Here is a 16,680-nt window from a genome sequence, read left to right as displayed (position 1 = left end):
TTATTTTGAACCATAGCTCGATCAAATGTTCAGCAAAAAGGTGTATTTCTGTTTGGTTAATAATTTTGCAGAAGGTATAAAATATGTAGAAAATCCAGGAAAAATGTTATATTTAAAATTATGATTTGGGTGAACTTTGCATATAAAACTATTTATATCTTTTTTAACATAAGAGATAGAAATCCGACACCTTCGACAAAGTTGCTAGTGAAACCATTTGCCACAACTTTTCTGAAGACACTAGCTGTCTATCTCACTGTCCTGAAGAAATAAATTTTCCATATCACTTCTAGGTGAATTAATCACTAAATCGTACATTTTAAAAGGAGCACAATAAAAAACATAAAAACTTTTCCGAATAAATTATATCACTAAAATCAATTTGAAGACGCTATTAATTTTTCGCACGAAATCAGCAAAATAAGACACTGTGCACTGGCGTGTTGGTGGTTGACTCGCCACACACGTTGTACCTCCATAACTATCTGAGAGGCGGCTGCACCAACCGCACCCCAGATGTCAAGGTCTCGCACAATTTCCGAGTAAGTTGTCCAGAGTATTGTATGGCCCACTAACTACCATCATTCACATATGGAGAAGACATGCTCAACGGTCTCCCCACATCCACGCACTCGGGATATATTGGGGACCCCGCGTGTCCGAACCTGTGTAGATACTTCCTGAAGCAGCAATGGCCTGACAGAATCTGCCAGGTAGAAGATGGCGCCTCTCGACGCATCCGGATATCTCCGGTGCGTCCATCTACCCTTCGCGGAATCGGTACCTCGTATTCCCTTTGTGTCACGTTGATCAAAGCGCTTACATCCTCCTTAATAACGATGCTCATAGGCATCGTGCCGGAGAAGATGCAGATTGCGTCTTACGACACTGTACGATACGCACTCGCAACCCTCAGGCACAGATTATCACGACAACTATTAGTACCTAGCGTTTTAGACCACGCTGGCCTACCATACCTAAGTATGGATAAAACTACCCTGGCAAGAAGTTTCCCCTTGCTACCGTACACCACTGAGCCAGTCGACATCATTTGAGATAGTGCTGCAATAGCCGTTGAGGCTGGTTCCATCCTGGGAGTGGTTTTTGAACGTAAACTTGTCGTCAACCATAACCCCCAAGTGTTTTAAAGATCGACTCTGACCACCGCTTGTTGCCTTATAATTTACGTTACGGTTTTTCCCAATCGTGACCTCCGTCTTATGATGCGCTAACTTAAGTTTCCTGGAGTGCATCCTGTCCTTGATCTTGCGTATGCAGTGCGCGGCAGTCTCAGCTCAACCTCTCTAATCGACTCGCCGTAGACCTCCAGCGTTATGTCTTCAGCATAGCCGACGATCATAACCCCTACAGGGAACTTTAGCTTCAACACTCCGCCGTACATGACATTCCACAAAGCCAGGCCTAGGATGGAACCTTGCTGACTCTCCTCCGTCTTGACGGCTGGGTTTGGGATTCCATGCTGTCCCAGTGCGGAGGGATGGAGGGATCAAAATCGTGCGTGCGGATAGCTGGCGAGACATCAGCCGCGTTCGTAACGTTGGATGGACTGAAGCAGGGGGATGCGCTCTCCAACTTACTGTTTAACATCGCTCTTGAGGGTGCAGTACGAAGAGTAAATGTGGAAAGAAACGGTACGATCATCACGAAATCTCACATGCTTTTTGGCTTTGCGTACGACATCGATATCATCGGTATCAACCGTAAGGCCGTGGATTCGTACCTTTTAAGAGAGAAGCAGCGAGATTGGGACAAGTCATTAACTCTGCCAAAACGAAGTACATGGTAGCTGGCAGAGAGCGAGGGAGTCCCCGTGGTGTTGGTGCTGAGGTGGTGATAGAGGGGGTACGATTTAAAGTGGTTGACGAATTCGTTTATCTTGGTACGCTTGTGACATGTGACAACGATATGAGCCGTGAAGTGAAACGACGAGTTGAAGCTGCGAACAGGGCTTTCTACGGCCTAACCAGCTAAGGTCCCGTAGTTTGCAAACTCACACAAAACTAGCGCTGTATAGGACGCTGACACTTCCGGTGGCCCTTTACGGACATGAAGCATGGAAGCTGATCGACGAGTGCCTTTGAGCGTAAAGATCGACGAGAGTTTTTGAGCGTAAAGTTCTGCGATCGATACTTGGCGGTAAACTAGTAGATGGAGTGTGGCGCAGACGCTTGAACCACGAGTTGTACCAGGTATACAAACATGCTGATATAGTGAAGGTTATACAGCGGGGAAGGCTTCAGTGGGGTGGAAATGTAGCCAGGATGCCTGACGAGAGAGCCGCCAAAAATATCTTCAGTAGAGAACCAGGAAGAGGCCGTCGACTCCGTGGTAGGCCTCGCACGCGGTGGAAAAAGATGCACGATCTGCTGGTGTACGAGGAGACTGGAGAGCGGCTGCCTAAGACAGAAGAAGCTGGACATCTCTAATTCGTTCGGCCCTAGACCGGTTAAGTAAGTGTAAAGTAAGTAAGCTAATAACAATAAGCGCTAACGGAGACAGGGGGCTTCCATGCAGTACTTCGCGCAAACATATGGACCGAGAAAACCGTGACGATATGAAACTGAGAACAGCCAGAACACCAAAACCAGTTTCACAATCCGAAGTGGTTACGCAGCGCCAGTGATCAACAGCGAAAAAAATTTCGAAATTTTGATCGGAATTTGCGTGACGTATTTATTGGATGCCATTTCCGTTTTAACTGCGGCTTGCGGTATTAGAAAACTATCATCAAACGACGCGATGCGGTGCTAGTTTCAATTGAGACGCTAGGGAAAGGAGATAGTCTCTCTCTCCGTCAATTGAAATAGTTATGTTTCATTTGAAACGATCCGATGAACAACAGACGGGAAAGAGAGAAAGAAGTGATTCGATGACAACAGGCGGAAGGAATCAAGTGAAAATGAAACTGTTCGAATCGAAGTTGCAGCGCGGAATAATGAGTTTTATTGTTTTGTTTCGAAAATGTTGAGCCCTGTTCTCAGCACGACTCCGCCCTTGAGAAGCGTTTCTAGTGATTTTGAGATTCACTTAGTTTTATTGCCTTTTCTTGGTTTGAGTAGCGAGCTCGAATTACGAGTATAATCTAAACTTTGGATTTTGGTAAGGTTTTTTCTGTTTTTTTTTTTCGTAGGATGATTAACTGCAGAAATGGGAAAAATAAAATTAAACATACAAAAAATAACAAGTAGTTCTTCAAGATCAATTTATTTGGGTTCAATTTTTTAACTTTTTCGTTTGCTTAGGTCTATGCCGATTACTCCGATCCGTATTTATATCTGGATTGTTCGTAGTATTTTAAATTCGGTATGCTGCCTAACTAGGACTGCGATACCTAGTCACGCGACGGGTCTGCCGTTTTAGATATAGCTAGCGAGGCACCGCTTTTCTTGATTCAGCAGCCCGCCCTGGGTCAGACGCTGTTGTACGCCGCCCCTAACATAGGGATACAGCCGCGTACGATTCCTCTTACCAGTCAGTATACGACCACAGTTTCCACCGGGAGTTGGTTACCAGATCTCCGCTTAGGTTACTCGTATCCCGGCCAGCACCTCGTTGGGTCAGGTTGGGATAGGAGTTGCTGGAAAGAGGTGGATGACCACAATAAGGTCTCAAGTGAGACGTCCCAGCTATTTCCCATTAGTTAGATATATTGTAATAGAGCAGCATTTCTCAACCTTTTGTTGTTTTGTGTTGATTGTACTCCCTGGCTTGGAATGTACTCGCAGAGTGGTAGATTATGCTGCGGTAGTCTAGTTCAGGTTTCATATTGAACTATGGTTTGTTTGATTGCTACAGTCATGTTTCAAGAGCAAAATTGAACAACAAACGAAGTTTTATACCTAAAGTAAAATTGCTTTGTTCGCCATTATTGATTTTTCTCTTGCATACCCTCTGAAAGGCTTTCAAGTACCTCTATGGGTACGCGCACCCAGGTTGAGAACCGCTGTAATAGAGCTTCGTGTCTGCAAGGTTACAGAGTCCGCTTTGCCAAGCGAGTGGTAATAGGTTCGAATCTTAGAAGAAGCTAGCCATTCGTTGGCAAAAGGACTTAAAGGACAAGCTCTTCCACATAAAAACTTCCCTCCAGACTTAACAAAGACTATAAGCACTAGAGTGGCCATATTTTATATGGCCGTTTTTGGAACTATCGATCTTAATGAGCGCCGGGCTGAAAAAGTTTCCTTCTGACCTCTTCAATGAATAACAACGAAAATTTGAAGTTGATCGGAGTTTATTTAATGGACCCACAAAGCGTTTATATTTTAGAAATCGATTCACATGAAAATTCAGTGCAATTTTTCTTTTTTTTTAACATATATCTCTTGATAAACGTATTTAAATACCCTTGTATTTTGATAAAACAGTAATATTATTATACTAATTTAAGTTTAAAATAACCTATAACTTTTGCTGTTTGTTGAAAAGTTCGGATTTTAAATGAGGTGTGTATTTTTTCGGTATAAATCAACAACGTGCATTATAAATTGAAGTTCGTCTTCATTATGTATTGAAACACGGTCAGAATTTTTCGTGAATCTAACACCATGTTCTGTGGCGTCGTTTAAAGCGAATAATTTTTGACAGAAGTTTGCTATTCCTCATTATTTTCCCTTCGGCTGGGTCACGGTCGAAAAAACCCATATTAAGTTCAAAACAAAAGCATTGGTTTTGTATAAAACCAGATGGGATAAATTACATGCTAGTAAAGTTCAGGAATTGAATGCTTGCGAGATTCGACATCAGCTATTTAAGGCCAAACAGTATTGAAACCAAAAATGGCCAACTTCGAGCCATCACTTTGAATTTTCAAAGGCACATGGCTCGGTAACAGTTAATGCGCTACATGTGAAAACGTTATTTTATGTTTGCTGCAGTGAAGCAAACATAAAATAGCGTTTTCACAGGGAATGCATTATTTATTTCCGAGTCTTGTGCTTCTAAAAATTCGAAGTGGTGGCTTGAAATTGGCTGTTGGTGGCTTCAATACCGTTTCACCTTAACCACCATTCGCTTTTAATCGCCTGATCATTTTTTGTTCAATTTCAAGCAGGAAATCAAGCCAATATCACTCATTCTGGTATTAAATACCATAAGTGATTCTTCATCTTTTCAGTTACAGCGTCTGAAACGACTATTAATTTCGGCATATGCGAAAGCATCACGTAGAAAATTCATAACTTGATTAATACATTGGATTGCATTCGTACATCCGAAAAATACCTGAATGTGAAGTTTGACTATGAAAAGGGACATGTCTCGAATGCAATTTATGATCAATGATCGAAGGAAATTTTTTTTCAGGCAATAAATATTTTTTTGCCATAAATTTTGCGTATGATAAGTGAAATAGGGTCGCTTCACAACCAAGAAATGTGAATGCTAACTCCAAGAGCTCTTTATAATCGCCGCGATTGCATAAAATTGCTTGATTTGATTGCAATCTTCATCGAACAATTTTGAGCGAACTTTTGGATCATTGAAGCTGTGAATTTATCGTCAAATTTATCATATTTTCAACGTAAAACTTCAAACCACTTGACAGAAACAAAAAGCAAATAGATTTACTTTCAAAATTTGTAGAAATTTGACTGTAAATTGGACAAATGAGAGAAATAAAATGAATATAGGTGCACCTAGCTGTTGAGATAAAAAATGGAGCGATTACCCTATATTTTGTATAAAAGTTCGTAGATATGAAGAGAACAAGAACTGTTGGTTAGTTTTCGAAACTTATGAAGCGTATTATGAACTTCTTGGGTGACTTTTTTGCCGGAGCTTTAACCAATTTTAAACGCGCCCAAGAACTTTGCGTTTCCATCGTAACTCATAAGAATTGCAATTCGATCAACATGAGATCTACCGACTATATTTGATAAAATTCACCATTCTAGTGAATTTTGATCACCAGTGCGGAACTGTTTCACTACTAAAACAATAATACTAAAACTAACATTAAATCCATGCAAAAAGTTCTTATTAATTTTGCTTCACCAATCCGATTGTCCAATCTGAATATAAGAGGTCATTCATTTATTACGTAACATACTCAGAAGGAGGATATATTCAACGGAGAGTTTCATTGCGCGAGTCCATTGCACCGCAAAATTGCGCTATTTAGGGGTGCGAGGTATTCAAAATTGCTGAATTTTAGCGTTACGTAATATGTGAATGTCCCTAGTGATATGGTTTTATAAATAAAGAGAGTATTTCGACGCGACATATACAACTATATTTCAACAAAATGCAAAAAACTTTAAAAAGAAATGAAAACCAGCTGTTCTAATGAGAATTTATTTTTTTAAATATAAGCGTTTTGTGGGTCCATTAAATGAACTCGGATCAACTTCAAATTTTCATGGCTTATTTTTGAAGTAAAAAGGAAACTTTTTTCGCCCGGCGCTCATCAAAATCGCATGATGTTACAAAAATGGCCACTCTAATAAGCACGTTATACGCTGTTAGAGCGATAGCTGGCAGGAGTAGGTTACCAAGTCTGAAGGAGAAGAAAAATAAGTACTATTACACAGAGTAGTTTACTTCTCAATAAGTAACACTGCAAAAGGGTTACAAAAAAAACAAGATGTGCGAACAGTAAAAACGTCTGGACAATGCCACAAAAAATCAAAAAACTGCTGGTCGCAGTGGGTTTCATGCAGAAAATAAAAAGATATATTGTGGTACACTCCGCGTTACTTTTTATGCACTGTCAGTTCGTTTCATCACTATGGGTATCAGTAATAGTCGCCCTAATACATTGCACCCCAAGATTGTATGACTTCCTTCTTTTCTCGTTTGGCGTAAGGACACCTTTTCCGAGGATACGCAGGCTTCGCTATGCTGCATTGACATAATAATGTTCCGAACTTTCTACTTCAAAATTACTAAAACGACAAATGTCATCTGTCTATTATTTTAAGGTGATACCTACTCGGACTCGGAGTGTCCAGTTTGTAGGCCAGTTAACATACTCAGATCAGCTAATATGATAAGTGATATTTTATTTTATTACTATTGTATTGGATTTAAATAATTTTAGCTTACGGGTCAGTCACCACTCTGAAGGGATCTTGTGCTATAGAAATAACCATGCCTATGCAAAACGTCATTCTGCCTGATTTGTACTCTTCATCTGCTACACGTGTTATTTGGTGGCATTTTTCCTAATCTGTTTGCTAATCTTAACAGATCCTTCTTTTTCGTCATTGAAGCTGTCATAATTTTTTGTGACTAATATACCTTTCACCATGTTTGTCCTCCCCAACTTCCTTGTCTTTGTTTTGTTTTAGTTATAGGATGAAAATACTCTTTCGACAGCAGTCTATGAATGGTATAACGAAACGAAACGAAACGAAAGTGATCATTTGTTTTTTTTTTTTTTTTTTTTTTTTTTTTTTTTTTTTTTAAGGGAGGATTTGTTAGTAGCTTAAGTATTTATGATAAATATTAGTAAATAATGAGTATGTGTGTCCAATCACAAATGGTGACTTCTCAACACTGTTAGAAATTTGTAATTTTAATTGTTAGGATTTGTTTGCTTTCGCAATTAGGACTTATCATTCGTAGGGATTTAAACCTACTTGTCAGAAAAGGGGAAGTAAACTTACAACTAACTTAATTGCTAACTTATTGGCTATAAAGAGAGCTTATCGTAGCAATTGAGGATTGCAACGATTTTTGTCGAAAATTGTTAATAATTTTATTTGACATAGCTTCTAATGGTTCAACACCAGTAAGTCTATGTAATTCGAGTGTACCAAACCAAGGAGGACGCTTCAAAATCATTTTCAGAATTTTATTCTGAATCCTTTGGAGCGTTTTCTTCCTTGTTGAACAGCAACTTGACCAGATCGGTACAGCATAAAGCATTGCTGGTCTAAAAATTTGTTTGTAAATCAAAAGTTTGTTCTTTAAACAAAGTTTAGAATTCCTGTTAATGAGAGGATATAAACATCTCGTATATTTGATGCACTTGGCTTGTATACTCTCAATGTGCTCTTTGAAAATAAGTTTTTTATCATAAATTAGTCCCACGTACTTAACCTTGTCGGACCAACTTAAAATAACCCCATTCATCTTGACAACGTGATTATTGTTTGGCTTGAGGAAAGAAGCCCTAGGCTTATGCGGAAAAATTATCATTTGAGTTTTAGAAGCATTGGGAGAGATTTTCCACTTTTGCAAATAGGAAGAAAAAATATCTAAACTTTTCTGCAATCGACTGCATATGACACGAAGACTTTTTCCTTTTACGTAGTAGTATATTTCTGTTAAGAATAACTCTCTCAAACAGTTTACTTATTGAAGAAAGCAAACTGATTGGTCGATAACTTGAAACTTCAGCTGGGTTCTTATCCGGTTTTAAAATGGGAGTAATTTTTGCATTTTTCCATAATTTGGGAAAATATGCAATTTCGAAGCAGTAATTGAAAATTTTCACTAAAAAATCCATTGTGCTCTCATGTTTGATTAGTATATTAAAGATTCCATCGTCACCAGGTGCTTTCATATTTTTGAGATTTTAAATAATTGATTTAATCTCATTCAAGTTAGTTTCAATTATTTCTGCAGGTAAAAAATTCTGGGAAGAAATTAAATCAAATTAACGTGTGACTTCATTTTCAATTGGACTCACAAAATTCAAATTTGAGTTATGAACACTCTCAAACTGCTGAGCAAGTCTTTGAGCCTTTTGTTCATTGGATACAAGAAAACGTTCACCATCTTTTAAAACTGGAATAGGCTTTGAAGGTTTCTTAAGAATCTTCGACAGCTTCCAAAATGGTTTTGAATATGGTTTCAATTTTTCAACTTTAGTCTCAAAATTTTGATTTCTCAGAAGAGTAAATCTATGTTTAATCTCTTTCTGTAAATCTTTATAAATAGTTTTAAAAACAGGGTCACGAGAACGTTGATATTGACGTCTGCGGACATTTTTCAAACGAATTAGAAGTTGAAGATTTTCGTCAATTATTGGTGAATCAAATTTCACTTGAGCCTATGGAACAGAATAATTCCTGGCATCAACAATTGCACATTTTAATGCTTCCAAAGCGGAATCAATATTCACTTCGTTTTGCAAATCAAGCTCATTATTGAAATTTCTCTCAATATAATTTTTGTATCTTTCCCAATTAGCTTTGTTATAATTAAAAACAGAGCTCATAGGGTTTAAAACTGATTCATGTGATAAAGAAAAAGTTATTGGAAGATGGTCAGAATCAAAGTCAGCATGTGTGATCAAATCACTACATACATGACTTTGATCTGTCAGCACCAAATCAATTGTTGAAGGGTTTCTTACAGAAGAAAAGCATGTAGGACTATTCGGAGACAAAATAGAATAGTATCCTGAAGAACAATCATTGAATAAAATTTTGCCATTGTAATTACTTTGAGAATTATTCCATGAACGATGTTTAGCGTTTAAATCGCCGATTATGAAAAATTTCGAACGATTTCTGGTGAGTTTTTGTAAATTACCTTTAAAATAATTTTTGAGCTCGCGTGTGCATTGAAATGGTAAATATGCTGCGGCAATAAATAAAATCCCAAGTTCAGTTTGAACTTCAATTCCCAAAGTTTCAATAACTTTCGTCTCAAGATGGGGAAGAGCACGATGTTTGATTCGGCGATGAATAACAATTGCAACTCCACCGCCGGAACCCTGAATCCTATCATATCTATGAACCACGTAATTGGGATCATATTTTAATGTTATGTTAGGTTTCAAAAATGTTTCAGTAATAATTGCAATATGCACATTATTTACTGTTAAAAAATTAAAAAGCTCATTCTCATTGGCCTTCAATGAGCGAGCATTCCAATTTAATATTTTAATTGTTTTATTTAAAATCATTGCTAAATTTTAAATTAGAAACAAACGTTGCCGCAAATGCCGCTATAACAGGGCTTCAAAGACTGTTTAATCGTGTGTCGCATATTTTCGACTTAAATGTTCCTAGGATTAGGTTGAGACAACTATTTTTAGATTATTTTTAATATGTTTAGTGTTTGTTTAACTTTAAGTTTTATCATTGGGGCCGTTTGAGGCCTGTTGATAAATAAAGAAATAAATAAATAAATAAAAAAACAATTTAAATAGTGAAATTTGTGCCTATTTGAATGGCTTCAAACATTGATTTTGCCTGCAACATGGCGTTCATAAGATCGAACATTGCCTGTTGCAAAAAAGAAAGTTTACCTGCCGTAATAGGCCCCAGGCAGTTGACATTAGAAAAAATATTTTCGGCAGCAATATTAGCTGGAGTAATAGGTGTACAATTATTTTCTAGCGTGTTTTGCTTACCCATATTAACGGTCATTTTCGGACTACCAACACTAGGCGGTATAATGTTCGAACTACCTGTAACCTGTGCATAAGTTAAACGGGTATGCAAAGGAGTACGTAAACTATGCGTCACTGGTACGCTTGGAGAATTTTGTTTTGAAGTTGGTTTTAATTGAGAAATTGAATTTTGTTTACCTTGCCTTGCCTTAATAATTGCTAAACGGACTGGGCATTGATAAAAATTTGACATATGGTTGCCGTTACAATTCGCACAGCGAAAATTTTTACTCTCTTTCACAGGACATGTGTCCTTTTTGTGAGAAGAGTCTCCACAATTAAGACATTTTTGGTCCATGTTACAGAATTTGGAACCATGGCCATAACGTTGGCAAGTACGGCATTGGGTGATATGCTTTTCACCTCCGCCTTACTTCCTATAAGTTTCCCACTTTTCACGCACATTATACAAAGCATGTGCTTTTTCAAAAAATTTAAGTTGTTAACCTCATTGCGGTTAAAATGAATTAAATAATTAACAAGGGAAATTCCAGTTCTCTGACTGTTTTCGCCTCGTGATTTTTGTTTCATTAGAATTACTTGGGTATGCCAAGTAATTCTGTTAAAGTAAGTTTGATCTCATCAACGGTTTGATCGTTGGTGAGACCTTTCAAGACAACCTTGAACGGCTTGGCGTTCTTGGTGTCATATGTAAAAAAATTGTACATCTTGTCAGTTAAATACTGAACAAGACGATCACGACCCTTTACTGAGTCGGCTAATAAGCGGCATTCACCTCTACGGCCAATTTGATAGGTAACTTTAACGTCAGAAACAAACGTTGAAAGTTCCTTTTTGAATATATTAAATTCAGAAGAAATAGTTACCACAATAGGTGGAACTTTCTCCTTTTTAAAGATTTTATATTTTGTATAGTTTCATTATTGGTAACTTCCATTTCACCAGCTTCTTGCTCAGGCAAAATATCAAAAGGATTGTCACTACAGACACTCGATGTGTCAGGAAGAGATGCCTCTCTTTTCCTCCTCGCAGCGATGCGAGGTTTCTTTTTCCGTCCAGCCATTTCAGGTGATACGAAAAAAGTTAAAACAAATGTTAAATTTAAAAGAAAGACTGATGGGAAATAACTTTCAGGTAGTCTTTAAAAGACACACTGACAAAACACAAACTTTGAAGCTATAGGCAGTCAAAGACCAGTCCACAAGCAACCGAAAAAACGTCTGATCTGTAGGACAGTTCAAGACGCACTGGAGTGATCATTTGTTCTTTCTGTCAATGCAAAACTTCATTCTGATTGCTATGCATTCTTCATCCTCTACTCCAGCGGCGAAGAGAGTGTACCAACACCGATACTTATTTACTCGCCGCGTACTGACGACGATGTCAACGCATCCTTAGGCCGATGACATAGTAAGCGCTTCGCGACGCTATTCGCAATTACTATTAGCGAATTTCTTTATTCCACCAGCTCACCTCGTTTTGACCTGGGAGCGCACTAACTGCTGTCAAAACCCTTCTTTATTCGCACGTGCTAAGTTCGTGAACAATTATCTAGCATCTCTTTCTTACTTGCGTCTTAAATGGCGATGACGTTTCATTACTCCTCAGCAGTTTTGCCCGCACACAGTGGAATAAAGAAATTCGCTATATGTCATCGGCCTTAGGCTTGGTTTTAAATGCATTCAAAATCGATAGAGGCGATTATTTCCATCGCTGACTCTGATGTCAACTCTGGTGCTTCCGAAATCGGTTCAGCTTTTTTCAAATTTATTTTCTTGAATAGAAAATTCCACTTGTGAGTATAACTTAGGTTTAGAACTACTTTCTTCCTATTTTTTAGACCTTCAAGCTGATCTCGAGGTACGATGCTGGCCTAACAAGCCAGTCTTCGTAGGTTCGACTCTCGGCTCGGGAGAGATTGTTAGTGTTAGTAGGATCGTAGCGCTAGCCCCGCAATCGTCCTGTACACTTAGCAGTTGGCTTCGAAGTCTCTGTACAATAAACAGAAGGTCGAGCTCCGAATCGGAATGTAGCACCAAGGCTTTGCTTTGCTTCTTTCTATTTTTAAGTTTATTGCAAATTATTCATCTTAGTTTTCTAGCCTTGGAAACTCCTTTTTAGCAGTTCTGAATGTACATCGAATTTTTCCGTTTTTTCCCGTTTCTAGTTTCGTGGGTGGTTTCAAGTTGAACTTTCCTAGATTTCCTCAGGTTTCAAGGAAATTATTTGATTGTAATTTTTTTAGATAATTCTCAGTGTAATTTAAATTTAATAATCGCAATTAAGAGTTCACTTTTGGATCATTCTTTTTGCGTTTCTAACCCTCAAAGGTATCTTAAATATTGATCCCATATATTTGTTTTATTTTTATCGGTATTGGAATCACAATTTTCTATTCAATTTGGGATTACTTTTGTTCTTCCTGTTTTAAACGCTTTGAAGTTATAACAGGGATAGGTTCAAATACGTTTTGGCACAAGAAAGATCAAAATGAAAATTATGTGGAGTTAAATTTGGAATTATTATTGTTTTTTTTTTGTGTTAAGAAACGCCTTTTCGATTTTGAGCTTAATTTGGGGAAAATTACATGTTTGGGTTTATCATGTTTTAAAGTTTTTTTACTGTTGGGAAATAAAGTTTGTATTTTATTTTGTTTCTGGTTTTTGAATTCAACTCTACTAGATTCTTATCTAAATTTGGGATCATGTTCTCATTTTGCTTTAGAAGAATTTGAAAGAATTTGATCCTGAAAATTGTTAGAAGCAAGCTAGATTTTTACTCGTTTTTTTTTTTTAATTCTCGCTTATTTTCCGTCGGTCTAGTTCCGCCACTGTTGTTGTGCCAATCACCGACGCCCAGGGAGGCGACTCCACCCAGGACCCTAACTTACGACCCGTTTATTAACGGACCGGCGCCAACGGCTTTACTTCCTCATGCGATGGAAGGCGTGATCCCAGAGATTTTTCGCCTCAGAAAATCTCCCGGTGCCGGCTAGGATTGAATCTAGACCAACCTAACTGGATCACGCCACCTCACAACCATCGACACCTATGTCGGCGGTGGGATTCGAACCCAGGCGTCGAGCGTGGTTGGCGGAGGCGTTACCAACCAACTAGGCCCCCGCTCAATTTTTACTCGTTGAGAAATATTTTCTCCTGCCTTAAGTCATAAATTGATATAATTTTTATTGTTTCTGGAACCATTTTTTTTAGAGCTTAAATTAAGATCTATTTTCTTTATGTGCAAGTTTTTGACTTTTGGAAGAGTTTGTTTTTTTTTACGAATTTTCAGTTTGAACCGTATGGTATTGATTCGGGATTCGCATTTGGGATTCGGGATTCAAATTGAGATTATTTCCAAATATGATCGCGCACGGCCCTACGTTGTATTTAATTTCGCCCTTTGGCATCACGGGTAGGGCAATTACGGCACAGGGAGAAGTTTTCTTTTCGCCGTAAGACGAATTAAAGCAAGAATAAAGATCATTTCAAATACGTTTTTTTGCACGGTTTTTGGCTTAATTTGAAATCATTTACTTTCCAGAACCTCTTCTAGCCCATGAGAAACATACTCAGAGTTCATTAACCAAATCTTCATTATTAGAAGAGTTCTCGACGCTTGTATTCATGAAAAAAACGTGAAATTGTGGTTTGTTTACATATGGCACATGGGCCCTTTTCACATGTTTGGCGAGTTTTTAATTCTGGTTTTTGAAATCAGTTCTACTCTTTTCCTAAATAAATTGTGTCCATTTCCTCTCTCAGTAGTTAAAAAGTTTAATAACGAAATCAATCTTGAATTGTAGTCAATTGTTAGAGTTTTCTGATTTAAAACTTTTGAGGATTTCTTCAACGATTATAAATATCTGATTTATTTAATTCCACATCGGTAGAAATATTTTTGGAATGTATTTTGTAAGTTCCAAAAGCTTTTCCTTATGTATTTCTAAAAGGATCAGCAAAAGCATACACAAGTTAAATAATAAATGTTCGTTTGAAGTGCCAGAAATTCTTACCTTATTTCACTTTTCCAACAAATTAGAGCCGATTCCGGCCGGATAATTACGGAACACTCGATTCCACACTCCTATTCAAACTTATCTATTATTCGTATACACACACTTTTCTGCTGGTTCAACTTCACACGTATTTACTTTCGAACGAACTTTTTTTTGCTGTTTTCAACGAATCACTTATTTCTTATGAATTGCAAAAAAGTAACTTCGCTGCGGGCTCTTCTTCGAAGCCGAACCGGACCACGAGCATCGATTCCATCCGTTTATCAAACAATCCCCCGTCCAAGTCAATAATCTCTTTGGTCAATTACGGCCGTTCATAATACGAAACAGTTTTTTACGGCTGAAACTGGCAGGAAAGATCAACACAAATCAATCACTATCGAATTTACTCGCATTTGAATAATCAAATAGCATTTATAGCGGGCTCCGTCACGTACTCAAAAGCTTCGAACTCCAAGATTCACACAGGTCGGGTTGTCACAAGCCGTCACCAGCCTCCAACCAACCTGTGGTAACCTCGTGGTCGTGGTGCTCGTTTCTTTTCTTCTTATTTTCAGGTGAAACCAAAGTAACCAAGTACCTAATGTGGCGCGGCTATGCTGCAAAGTCTGCACCAAGATGGAATGGCACAGGTAATACATAAGCCAGCCAGCCAGCAATGATTAAGTGGAATTGCGGGAAAGTTGCCCGGCCGGCTTTTGCGGCCGCTCCAGACCGGTTTTTAAGGAGTTTCTACACACAGCAAGACCAATTTCGTTTGCAAATATTCAAGGTTTGAAGAGGGGCGAAACAAAAAATTCGCACGCCAATCCATCAAAGGAGAGTCCACCGGATATGCCCCGGAGAATTTTGTTGAAACAAGAGGAGCACTGGAATGCTTCACAGGAAAAAATCAAATAAGATTTTAGACGAATTTCAGCAAGCTGAATATTTTTGTTATTTTGCGCTCATTGAAATCACCTTTCTGGCGCAGGATGATAACTATCTGCCAAAGCAAAAAAGGATTTTTGAATTGGCAGAAGCAGCACTTATACGAAAATAAATCACTTTGAGAATTATGTTTACCGTTATCTTTCACTCGATCATAGCAAGCGTATTTTCAGTTTTCTTCACACTCGAGCAACCATTTAACTAGAAAACCAAGTTACTATCACAAAATTATCCTTCACTAACCGTGAAATATCGAGAAAGTGCACCACGAAAGAATCTAAAAAACCCACTTGAATTGAAAATGATCAAGCGTTGAAATAACTGGAACAGCAGTAGCAGCAGCATTCAGAACACTTTCAACAACTGCGCTTGTATGCGTCTCTGTGCTGCAACAATTACTCACACTATACACGACAGAAGACACAAAAAACACAGTACTAAAGGGCTGCCGGTTTTACGCGTCCGTACGAAAGCGCGGTCCAACTGGAACTAACTGAAATATTTCCGTTCTCGAGCGTCGCGCCGTCACACTAGCAGCAGGTCATTGATGCAGCAGGCGATGTAGAGATCGTACGTAATGCCCACAACTACATGTGAAGGCAAACTGCAGCCGAATGAGTGGTGTTTTGTTTACAAAACATTTATGTTGTACACGCGGCAAAAGCATAAAATGAGTGACCACAATTGAAACTCAAATGTTCAGGGTTGTTCACGCAGAAAATTGAAAACAGAATTAACCTTTTTTTAATATCGTCTAACTTTGGCCTCAAGTAACAAAAATACCACACACAGATACTGCCGCTCATAGCAAGTCCGTCCCATTTGCGTTTTTTTTTTCTTCACAAATGTCCTATTTGCGTTTTGATGCTGATGAGAAAACAGCAATTAAAAATCGTAACCCTTTAGGTGAAATTTTGCGCTCAAATGCTTTTTCAATCAAGACCATCAACGGAATTTAGTACTGCAATGACAATCTAGCACTTTTACAGCATAAAACTTTCATACACACCGAAATTTGATTAAAATTTATTGAAAATCATAAGCTGGGACTCACATGCGATTACTTTTACGGTACGTAGCCAGAATGATAGCAAGTCAGTCCCATAGCCAGCTACGACCGGTGATGAAAAACCAACTAGGCTGCAAATCGATGGCGGTGCTACAGCTTGCGTTTGGAATGAATCCATCGCTGGTCAATATATAAATGAACTTCTCTCATGCTTCATTAAACAAGTTTTTTGTGAGAAGCATAACACAATGTACCAGCTGCGCCGCTCAAAATAAAATTAGATTTTGGTTTTACATTTGATACTCATGATAAATTCGAAATCAGTTTAGGTGTAGGAACTTGTTATAAATTTTCCTGAGAGCGGTCACACGTTCGTGACGGCGGACAACTTCCACG

The 16,680-nt window shown here is 38.3% G+C and overlaps 1 protein-coding gene across 5 annotated transcripts in view; it reads right to left on the bottom strand.

Annotated features, from left to right (window-relative positions):
- Positions 1 to 15,829, bottom strand: part of LOC129720691 (protein gone early) — a 177,741-nt gene extending 161,912 nt beyond the window's left edge. Inside the window, exons 1-2 of one of the 5 annotated variants that reach the window (XM_055672296.1) lie at positions 15,679 to 15,829; positions 14,343 to 14,691 (exon numbers count right to left, since the gene is read on the bottom strand). The gene's annotated coding sequence lies outside the window, so the exon portion shown is untranslated. Of the gene's footprint in view, positions 1 to 14,342; positions 14,692 to 15,410 lie in introns of all 5 variants that reach the window. The other 4 variants (XM_055672265.1, XM_055672286.1, XM_055672275.1 and 1 more) reach the window with 4 other exon arrangements.
- Positions 15,830 to 16,680: the final 851 nt, after the last annotated feature.

This window comes from Wyeomyia smithii, chromosome 1 (assembly GCF_029784165.1).
Source record: "Wyeomyia smithii strain HCP4-BCI-WySm-NY-G18 chromosome 1, ASM2978416v1, whole genome shotgun sequence".
In the NCBI taxonomy this organism is placed as follows: domain Eukaryota; kingdom Metazoa; phylum Arthropoda; class Insecta; order Diptera; family Culicidae; genus Wyeomyia; species Wyeomyia smithii.
Note: the sequence above shows the minus strand (reverse complement) of the source record. Positions and strands in the feature narration are given on the sequence as shown.